This window comes from Solanum tuberosum, unplaced genomic scaffold (assembly GCF_000226075.1).
Source record: "Solanum tuberosum cultivar DM 1-3 516 R44 unplaced genomic scaffold, SolTub_3.0 scf00330, whole genome shotgun sequence".
In the NCBI taxonomy this organism is placed as follows: domain Eukaryota; kingdom Viridiplantae; phylum Streptophyta; class Magnoliopsida; order Solanales; family Solanaceae; genus Solanum; species Solanum tuberosum.
The window spans coordinates 286,556-298,946 of NW_006239256.1; the positions used below are offsets into that span (position 1 = coordinate 286,556).

The window sequence follows — 12,391 nt, forward strand, 5'->3', positions numbered from 1 at the left end:
AACTCATCTTTACTTCCTCAAAACTCAGTGTAAAACTCAAGTGTTGTCTTAAAGAAAAGCTTCTCAAGATTTATAACTCAAAATAGGGTTTATGCTGAAATATACTGATAATGTGGCATAGAACTGGAGCATGTATATCTGAATAACTGAAGTATCTGACCTAGCATGTGTAATTCAAGAACTAAAGAAATACATAGCTAGGGTTCTGAAATTCATGTGAGAAACGATGTAATAACATGATAATCTGATTTGGAATATGTTAATAACTAATTCATGATGATCTGTTGTAATTCTAGAAACCCTAGGTCTGTTCATAATAAGGGGATCAAGAATCTGACTGAATTCTAGGGATCTAATGGGTGAAAGGAACCCACTAGTGAAATCCCACACACCTGGTAACGAATTCCACGGAGAAATCTTTTGATTTCGGGGCTGGAACTGATGGAACCTTGTTGCGTTCTTGAACTAGGGTTCTTGACTTCTCCTCTCCTTTTAGCATTCTAATTTTCTAAGTTTTGATTAATGATTTTGACTAAGGTAAGTTCAAGTTATGTTTCTAGGCTTAAACTGAATAAAATCTCATGATTTAGGGTCTAAATGACGTATCTTAGGGGTTAAACGAAATAGGAAAAGACCAAAAGACCCCTGACTTAACTGCAGTCGGAGTGATTGACGGATTGGACTGACGGGCCGTCATTCAATCGACGGTCCGTAGATTGGGTCCGTCGATTGAGTCTGCCCGACAGGGCTTCACTAAAACGAGCATAACTTTTTAATCGGAGGAATAGTTCATGGGGCACCTAATTCATTTTGTACTAAAATTTATGACCATCTGAAGTTGACCCATCAATATTTTTCAGCTAACTGGCTGTTGACCCTCATCTACGATCACACCTACGGACCGTGGATCGAATGAAGGTCCGTGCTGGTCGACCGTAGTTCGTGTCAGAGGCTGGGTAAAGAAGGTCTTGATCCACGGACACAGACCACGGACCGTGGTCTGATCTACGGACCGTGGGTCTGTCCGTGAGTCGAGACTTAGCCAATTTTTCTGACTGAGTTCTGGGGAAGTTTTCTGTCACTAACCACGGACCTTCAGGACGGACCGTGAGTCCATCTACAGTCCGTGGATGGTGTCCGTGAGTGCCACCTGTAACACCAGAAATCTGAAATCTCTATTTTCGGATATGGGGTGTTACAATAATGCACGGGCAGCAAACCCGTAATTACCAAACTAAGGTTGTTTTTTCAATCCCCGCCTTCTTTTATTGCATTTGTACACTACACAGATATATTTCAATATCAGCAATTTACACCCTTTCCATGTATCAACCAAGTTGTCCCCAATATGTTTATACATCAACCTGTCCCAAAAACAGTCCTAACAATCCAACATACAATAGAGGACGTGAAACCATAGTTTCCCATCATCATCCCACGAGTTCTTATCAACAATACACTTAAAATATCATACTTAGACTCGTGTTTTAAGGAAGACAAAGATAGGGCAGTCACTTTACCTTAATTCTTATAACTCGTTTTTCTTTTAATTTTAACTCTTCAATAACTTGAGCTTCCCTTCACATAGGCCAAAGAAAAAGAGAAAAGCCTCTCAATAACAAAGGAAAGTGAGCAATTAAACTTTTGACAGATTCAGTCCTCTACTTGTTCTTAACTAATTAACATGTTTATCTAGCATTCCATGAGAGAATTAGACTAAATACATTAGTAATTCCACTTATCTTACCTTGCAAGGGCTTGGGTTTATCAAAAACCCTAGGAAACTTGTGGTTGTTGTTATGCTTTGAAAGAGAAAGGAGAAGCTTAGAGAGAAATCTGATTTTTATCTATTCTTAAAAGTGAGGAAATGGCCAGCAACTTGGGGATTATAAAGGTCTTACTTTCCCCCCACCTCTTAAGTTTTAATATCAACCACTAATTTGTCAAATTGGTCCAAGTAGGTGATGCACCTGCTTGGAATTACATATACACAAAATAGGCCCTTTATGTACTCATCTTGGGCTGCAATCTTCCCCCTTTCTAATATTAAAGCCATGGGGCCAGAATTATACCCCTTTAAATTTGGGTCCTTAGTCTTTATTGGGCTCAAGTAGTTGGACTTGGACAGATTGGTGTGAGGCCTCATCTCCATTCCCTTTCCTTTTTATTTAATTTGGGCCTCAAGTGAGCCCACTAATGCCTGAACTAATCTTCCCCATCTACCTAGCCCATTTGAGCTAAGCAAGTAAGTGACACCTGCTAGCTTTATAAAGTCCAACAAGCACCTCAATTCTTTTATTCGTTTTCCGAGCGTAATCTCCTTAGTTTAACTCAAAACTTATATACACTTGATCACCTTAACTTTTACACTTACATATAGCCCTTCGATCCAAAATTTAAATACTTCTAAAATTTGACGTTCACTCGATCTTGCAATATTGCAATGTACGGGAGTTACCCTTATAGCTTCTTTATTATCACCATTCATCTAGGAAATCAAGTTCATTACTTATACCACCAAGCTAAATCAAGTTCCATATGTGTAGGACTTGTACACGTAAAATACGGGGTGTTACAATGTGATAGTTAATTATTGGTAATAGATTTATTTTTGCTAAATATATAGTTTAATAGGAAGTGCTAAATGGCCAGAAAATTTTAAAAACTATAATATTTTTTTATTTTAAAATAAATGGATCTTTTTTCCATTTTTTAGTTAGAAGGTATTAAAGTTAAAAAGGTAAAAATGTTTAAAAAGGTAAAATAACATAGATAAAATATCATTCTGGCCAAAAATATTTTTCCTATTTTAATTAGAGGCAATTACTAGCGACAATTACACTTTAGCACTCTTTGTAAATGTCACTAAAATCTATAACGATATTGACTCTAATGAAAATTAAGTGAAGTCTTTCACACTCTTTAGTAATGCGCGAACGGTAGAAGTCTTTTTTGTTACCGTGACATGAGAGTCATATGTTAAATTGGCTGCAGTTGTGTTTGCAATCTGAGCAACATGACCACAATGTGTAAATAAATTAAGGGAAAATTGTATGAAATAACAAACTATTAATTCAAATTAAATGTTATAGCCATAGTTTATTTTAATTGTAATTCACAGCAAACATCCCCTTTTTTTGACATCTGATTCGGTATACAATTAGCCATTTTATACATGTCGGTATAAAATGCGTTTGTGTTTGTATAAAGCGAGAGAAAAGTATATATACAAATACAAATACATATATTTTCGTCCTATACACTTATAATTATACAAATAAAGATCTTATTATACAAATTAAAATGTATAAATGAATTTATACAAAACTGAACAATTTGTATAAAATTGGATGTTTATAGTGAATTATACAAATCAAAAGCTCCATAGCAAACATAAAATTTGCGATGGAACGTAATTATGCAAAATAGCTATAACATACAAATATAATTTTTATGTTTGCTATATGTGAAAGTTGCTCTAAAATAAACTCTATGGACACTTCCAAGAGCAATAAGGACAGAAAAAAACAGTTAAAAATCAAACCAAAAAGGTCCATAATTAATATCTTGTAAAATTACTTTCTTTGTTGAAAAAATTAAAATAAAAAAAATGACTTTCTAAAATTATAACTATTGATTGAATGAGTACCATATGAGAAATTATCCCTCGAATAATATGTTCAGATTGAATTAATATATTCCGTCTAATAATCAATTTTTTTAACATGAGACTCATAATAATAGTTGAGCTAATTATTTCTTAAAACAATAATTCAAAAGTTAGGATAGAAAATTAAATTTATTTAAGATTTTTTATGTCACATGCACATGAAATTACTTCATGACCAAGGCACCCAAAAACTATATATTAAAAAGAAATAGTGCCCCAAACAAATTATATAGCATGTTGTGCACATGCATCGCACAAGTTTCACAACGCACGTTTCCCTTTTTATGTATTATTATAAACCTTATAATCAATGCTTTTTTTTCTATGAGAATATTTTCTATGTTTAAAATTGTATCTTAATTCAAGAGCAATTGCTCAAAAGTGACAATCACTGACTCATACACATAATTAAATTATGAATATTGTAGCTCTCTTTTTCTTGATTACTTTTGATTTTACTTTTACTATGATAATAAATTACTAATACTTTTGAAATGTGAGCTAATTAATTATAGTAAGTAATTAGTAGTATCATTCCTCTTTTATATATAAGCTGTAACACTCATCCTTCAAGACAAGCAAGAGGAACAAATTAATAAGGAATTAAAGTGACAATCAGCCAAATTAAAAGAGGTAAATTTCTGTCTTTCTAAGAAAAAAAAAACTTAGGAATTTTAATAATTTGTTGTGGAGTTCATTACTAACCATTTTTATACTCTTTTTTTTTTTAATTATTGGAATTACAGTCTCAAGAAGGTTATGGCTCATCATACTGAGATTGTGCCAATAGATCAACTTTCTCTAAGAGAATCTACAAAAGATGAGGTATCTCTTTCTATGCTAACAATTTGTGTGTATGTTAAGGAACTTGAATATTTTATTTGTATTTGTTGTTTATGCTAAGGGTATGTTCGGTACGACGGAAAATATGCAGGCTTATTACTTATCTTCTTGCATTTGATATGCGGGCAAAAAAAATTATCTTGAAAATATGTATATATATGTATATACTATGACTTATGAGAGGGGAAGATGGGGGTAGGGGGTGTGGAGTGGTGGAGGTGAAGATGAGGTGTCGGAAGGTGGGGAGGACACTATCAAGGTGGAATGTCAGTTGTGTAACTTGATTTTCCTACTTCTTAAGAAAAGTCAGTTTCCTCATTTTTAAAGACTTCTCAGCTAATAAAAGTAGAGAAAAGCAGTTGCGTACAAGTGAAATTCCACATTGATTATTCTGTCTAAGTTATTATTTAGTACTCCACTATTTATGTATGTTTTAAAAAGCAAAATGTATAATAGAGAAAAATTATGATTCTTTTACACTAATTACAGATAGACAAGGGGAGGAAAGTGGATCATTTGATCGAGATTAAGGAAACAAATGGTCAAGATCAATTAGTGTTACAAACAATGAAATCCGCAAATCAAATCTTTGATGAAAATTTAAGTATTTGGACAATACATGTATCAAATCTGCAACCATATTCAGAGTAAATATGGGATTACGAAAATCAAATTCAGATGCTTATACGCCAATGTTGATCTCCATTGGTCCTTACCATAAAAGGAATCATGAACTTAGTTTGATGGAGAAGTACAAATTGTTGTACCTACAACGATTTCTCCAACGAAAAGAGGGGCTTGATGTTGAAAGTTGCATTAGTGCATTGAAGAAAAAGAAAGATGAAGCACTAAAATGTTATGATGATAACCTTGACAATGATATTGTTGACAATTTTTTAGAAATGTTGTTGCTTGATGGTTGTTTTGTGGTTGAATTTATTCGAGAGTACTATGCAACTGAGGAAAAAGAAGAAGAAGATCAAGAAGAAGACAACGACAACATCATCAACTTGGAATGGATGAAGAAACAAGTATGTCGAGACATGGTGTTACTAGAAAATCAACTCCCTTTCTTTGTACTTACCATGCTTCATGACATGACAAAGCATCATAAAGAAGTGAGCTTCTTGTATATGGTGAGAAAAACCTTACTTGATACTTTCCCAAAGGCGAAATTCATACCCCCATTAGAGATTCACAATTTTAATACAGAACGATTCAATCATTTAGTTCATGTAATACACATGTTTTGTCGACCATCAGATCATCATGATGGTATGAAAGATAAACAGAACAAAAATGCTAGCACACCAAAAGAATGTTGCAAGATAACATTTTGTGACAACGTTTTGCAATTAACCAAGTCAAAAGAAACTCCCAAAGTTCTTGGTTTATGGGATTGCTATCATATTCCAAGTGTAACAGAGCTTTACGATGCTGGAGTTAGATTCATAAGAATAGGATATGTGCAAGAAAAGAAGGAGGACAAAACAACATTATTCGATATCAAGTTTGAGAAGGGAATTATGAAAATACCTTGTTTTGCAATCGAGGATACTATGGAAACCTTCATGAGAAATTTGATAGCTTATGAGCAACATTCTTCTAATAAAGTAGATGTATATCCTTATTTTTCAAATTATGCGCATATAATGACTCAACTTATTGGCTCACATAGAGATGTGAAGTTTCTTCGCAAAAAGAAAATCATCTTTAAGGACATAGGAGATGACAAACAAGTGGCCAGCATCTTCAAGAAACTTTCAGATGGGGTGGAAATCACAAACTTTTATTACATAAAAGATATGCAGCAAATTGATTCAACATTGTGATAAGCCATGGAGTCAAATGAAGGCTAGTTTAAGGCATAACTATTTCTCGAGTCCTTGGGTAGGAGCTTCAACTGTGGCAGCTATAACCCTTCTTGTACTCACTGTTATACAGACTGTTCTGGCTTTTACTGGTGACATTATGAAGTAATCTTTGTTGTAACTATGTAACACAGCTATTGACTGAGTGAGTGTTTCCTCATTATATATAGAGAACTTGAAAAATAATATTGTTTGCAAATTTTCAGAAATACTAGATGAATGTTTCATGGTTTAGTTTATTCGAGAGTGTAGTGGAATGGGGCCTAATAGAGAATTGTATGATAAACATTGCATGTCGAGATTTGTTGTTACTAGAAAATCAACTTCCTTTCTTTGTGCTCACCAAGCTTCATGATATGACAAAGGAAGTTGATGATGGCCCTTGCATCCTATTTTGAGAGGGAAGGTGATGTCAAATACATCAAATATCTGCGTCAACCAGGGGCGGATCCACATAGTTTTCTCCAGGTGCTCGAGCACCCATTAATATTTATGTGTGTGTAGAAATTAAGAGGTATTTGTATGAAATTAGCATAGAGCACTTAGTGAACGAATGATCTGAATGGTCCATTGGCTCTTGGGTGGGTGCTTAAAGCTCTTTTAGTATTGCTGAGCCTGAGTTTGAATCTCACTTTTAACATGTCATTTTTTATATTTCAGACTCCTCCACTTTCAGAGCATCCACAACCTTAAAATCCTAGATCCGCCACTGGCTTCAACTAGTACACATGTTGTCTCACCCTTCATACTATAATTCTTTCCTGAGTGTTCAATATTTAAGTACGAAGATTATGTCAAAAGATAAAGACTACCAAATATGGCACACCAACATACCTAACGTTTTGAAGTTGATGATGTAATGGAGAAATCTCGTAGCCTATAAGCAACATACATATGATGTACTTCCTAAATAATTCAATGATTTTATTGTGTTCATGGATTATCTTATCGACTCAGACAAAGATGTGAATGTGCTTCGTCGGAAAGGAATCATAAGCAATCAACTAGGAGATCAGGACAATGAAGTAGCTAACATCTTTAATAAAATTGGGCAAGGGGTCAATATCGCTAGTGATTTCTATTACAAAGAAGAATGTAAAAAGTTTGTAGAAGAAGTAGAATATTATTTTGAGCCCACAAGTTGTTTGTGTGTCCTTAAGAAATTATAACCCCCTCAATGTTGCCATGGTTTCGGGTTACTTCCTCCCAGGATAAAATGGAATAACATTTGTGTAATAGCGACAATGCAAATTACAAAACCTCAACGAACTCAACAAACTAAGCAAATCACACGACACTTAATAGTTTATTGAAAAATAATGACACTTTCCTTATTTCCCATTCATACCTCATATCCCCAACAAATCCTCCATTATTTCATACATATATTTAATTGGCATAATACATAAACATGACCCTTATTTTAGCTTTAGCTGACAACTATGCCCTCCAACTTTAAGTCTACGCAAGTATACACTTAAACTTGCAAAAATACCCTCCACAAAAAGGGTTTAAGGTACCTCATGTAACATGTTTGTTGGGAGATATTGTCATGATCCAAACCGTCGTGATTGACACTCACACTAACAAACCGGTGGGAGAACCACTACTACAACTCAAAACAAGCAACTAAACCAAAACTAAGACATTTAAACTATGAAAAGAGATTAAAATAACTAATTAATGAAGTTCTCATAAACTTCAACAAGAAATCTAAAGAACTATACTAAACAAATGCGAAAGAAACAACCTAGAATCTGAAAGTCAATGTACCAAAACTACTAACGAAATAACAAGTCGAAACATGAAGGGTCACAACCCCAACTAATGAACTAATCCACTAACTAAACAAATGTCTAAGTCCGAAAATGGTGGACACAGACGAAAGAGAATCTCATGGCAGCCCGGAAGATTTGGCTCACCCTTGAATTCGATGCGACGATCTCTAATCCCCTAAGCGAGGTATGTTAATAGCCGCTTAAAGATGCCCTGTACTCAACAAAAATAAGAGCAAGTGCAGAATCAGTACACAACCATAGTGTACTGGTAGGATCACACAACTATCCCACTAGTGTAACATAAACAAGTCAAACAACATTATAATCACATACATAAATATCAACATCTACAATATTATCAACATTCTCATCAATATACATTTATCACAAATCACTGGCCCTCTCACGGAACCCAAACTCAAACAGTTAGCATACCGAAACGTGGTATCTGATCCCATTGTTATGTCAGAACGTGACAACCGATCCCATATTTATGTCGAAATGTGGCAACCGATCCCAGTTAGTTATGTCGGAACGTGGCAACTGATCCCAATCACACACCACAATCACAATCACAAGTACTACATCATCAAGATTATACATTTACATCATGATTTCAGGGCAATCATATTATAACAAGTGTGATCAACATTGCAACATTCATACATATACAAGTACCATAATGAAGCAAGAACAAACAAACATCACACAATAATAGAATCACAACCATCACCTACCTCGAAACAAGCTTAAAACCCTAAGAAACTTGATTCTTCCCTTTTCGGATTCATTCCGCATGATCTTGGTCTACAAACAATCAATATAATACGGGAATCAATAAACATGTCACGCCCCGAGCCTACACCCTGGGTGGGACTAGCACTCAAAGTCCATTACTGGCCTCAAGCGAACCCTTGGCCTGGCTTACTTAACTAAGCGGAAGACTATATGCATATTTATAATGATCAAACACTATAAATGTACTTTAACAGAATAAGTTGAACTGCTCAACTGAACTCATAATGCTTTAAAAATAAACATTTGACTTAGCCAAAATGGCAACTCAACTTTGAACATAAGTCAATAACAAAGTAAAGACAAATGACTAACTGACTGCCTATCAATGAAGCCTCTAATAACTGAGATAGATGTCGGGAAAGGCCCACGACATCCTAATGAACTATCTAATACTGAAAGTAAATAAAAAGGGATCCTCCGGAATGCAAAGAGGCTCACCAACAGACTCTGGACTGCTCACTGGATCAACGATGCGCTGGATGCCGATCCTAGTTACCTGCGTCTGCATCATAATACGATGCAGGCCAATTGGCATCAGTACATTGAATGTACGAGTATGCGAGTTGGAATACTAAAACAGATATATGCTTGAAATGATTCTGAAAGAAAAACTTCCCTTGGCTCTTCTCAACTCATGAATACTTAACTGAACTCATTTCATTATAAAGCAGTTTAAAACAAGTGCAATATAAAGAAAAAGAAAACTATTTAAAACATGTCGTCAATTGATAAACATAATATCATAAAAAGACAAACCATGCTCCCTCTCAAAGTTGTTTTATTTAAAATAGAATTTTAGACTGGTTTAAGAGTCGCCACTTAATTTTTAAAGGAAAATTAAGAAAACCGATTTTTTCAAAAGATCAAAACAGGAATCTAATGAAAGTAATCAAAGGGGTTCGAGGTTCATATTATCATTTTGGGAAGGGGTTTAAAGCACCAAAAATGCCCGCTAATACGCGGTTATCCGGCGATTAATTATCTGACTAAAATAATTTTAACTTAGCTTGATTTGCAAAATTGAACTATTTATTAGAACTATTTTAAAGGGAAAAGGGGAAATATTTAAATATTAGCTAAGTGAGCTATTTTGTAAAAAAAATTTCTTTAAGTCTTGTTAAACAATGACTGATTTAGTTAAATTGATAAAACATAACAGGCGTCTTACGGGGATTCGAATTGTTTGACCTTAAGATTAACGACAAATACTAACAAATAAAATGACTACAGTAAAGTAAAGAGGGAAAGATAGTTGGGCCCAAATCTGGTTTCTGTCCGCCTGGACCAATATTTGGACCCATTTTCGTTTTGGGTCTTTGACCCATTTGAGTCATCTACACCTGTCCTAGTCTAACATAAAAATAGAATATTATTTGGGCCCAGGCCCGATTTTCCACCTGTCCTAAATTCTAGCAAGACAAAGATAAGTGGGCTTAGGCCCAGACATAACAAAATACAATTTTAATAACAAAATGTGGGCCTTTTTTGACCCGATTTCTTCAACTCTCTGATTCGATGCATATCTTCAGGCTCCGGGACCTGTTTGCCAATTTTTAATAGGCTGACCGACTCAATAAAGGTATAATTGGGCCTCCATGGCCCAAAGGAAAATGTGAGGGTCGAGTCCGTGAGGACCCGGACAGATTTCACATGCAAACACAAATAAATAAAATGTAAGCAACAATTCAATGGTTTAATATAAGAAAATAGTGAAATAAAATAAATACTACCGCTTGAATATCACCGAAGGCATTGAACAATTTTTAATTAGCTATGATTATGTCAAGAACCAAACTAGATAGACATTAGAAAAATATGCGCATAAATATATTGATGCATTAGAAGCAATGATCAACCCGTAACCACAAATTAATATAGACCAACTTAGAATGCAAAATTGTAAGGCATCAAAGAATGAACTAATCTTAGAAATGATTTTCAAGTTAGTAAAAATAAATAAATAAAAATAATAAAAAAAAGAAATAAAATATTAAGAACTCTTTGTCAAAATCTGCCGTGAAACCAAACAACGGCTAACCTCGATGTTAAAATCAACTCAACGCTTATCTAGCTCTTAACAAATGCACCCCATAACATATTAAGCAACTTGACAAATAGGAGAATTAATATGCTCATGCTAATTGGCTACATGATCAGTGAAATTGGCCCAAATGGAAACTAAACATAATGAAGACAAATTACATTCTTACCAAAGAATTGGCAATATATGTTGGTCACTGTTGCAATGCACCTCAAAACATTAACATATAACCTCTTCCAATTCCATTCTCATTTTTATTTTAAAGTAATAGTGAACTTCCATAAGGAAATAGTTAACATCTTTTAGAGCAAGAAATAAGTGAAAACATACACGAGTGAACAAGAGAAACAGACCATTAGACTCAATGGAATAGGTATGGAATAATTTCCTATCGAAACGAGGTATAAACAGGTCTTGAACGTGCTTTAAAGAGCAAAAACTCCGAATTCCGACTTATATTCAAAAGCGGTTAAATGTACAACCATATTATTCATTCGACACCTTCCGGACACATAATGCAAGTATAAGTGCCATTTCAACGAAATAAGAACAAAACAATAGCGTAATTATCCAGTGAGAACAAGCTAAGACTCTAAGCGAGCACAAAGATCACGAATTCGGAAAAGATGCAAACAGATAGACAATTTATATAATTTCTGGAAAAAACAAAAAAAAAAAACAACATTGTCAACGATTTAAACAAAACCGAAATACCGAAAAATATGAAATAAGACCCACAATCCGAACATAACAAGATTGAAACTCGAAAACAAGCACAAGCAACGGCTCAGTAACTATTTCGGCATCCTCTAAACACATAGCCAAAGGCATGAACATTATTTCATCAAAATAAAAAAGAACGATATCGCTGCGATTAATAAAGGGACAAACCAAAGCTTTAAACAAGAAACATCACTCATGAAACTTAAGAAGACTGTAAACAAAATATTAAAAACAAAAGAAGGCAACTTAGGCTCGAAAATATTAAAAACAAAAGAAGGCAACTTAGGCTCGAAAATATTAAAAACAAAAGAAGGCAACTTAGGCTCGAAAATATTAAAAACAAAAAAAGGCAACTTAGGCTCGAAAACAAATCATGTAAGATCAGCTAGTAACCAACAACGAATATGTCATTATTCAGCGCTCATTGGAATCGAGGAGAAGAAAGGACAAAGGCCAAGAGTTATTTTACCTTGTTGGGGCAGCGAACTGGAAACGATGAACAGGGGACGACTCCACCACTACGTAAACTTGACCACAAGCAGCGATTAAAAAGCCTGGACAGAATGCCGAACCCAAAATACTCAAAACTAGTTCTCTTTTCCCAAAGTGTATTTTGTATGTATTTTAGCTATTTTGCTTAAATTGATCTTAGTCTTTTGCTCTAAAT

At 34.4% G+C, this 12,391-nt stretch overlaps 1 pseudogene; it reads left to right on the plus strand.

Moving 5' to 3' along the window:
• Positions 1-6,518, plus strand: part of LOC102581919 (uncharacterized) — a 10,191-nt pseudogene extending 3,673 nt beyond the window's left edge.
• The last annotated feature ends 5,873 nt before the right edge of the window (positions 6,519-12,391 follow it).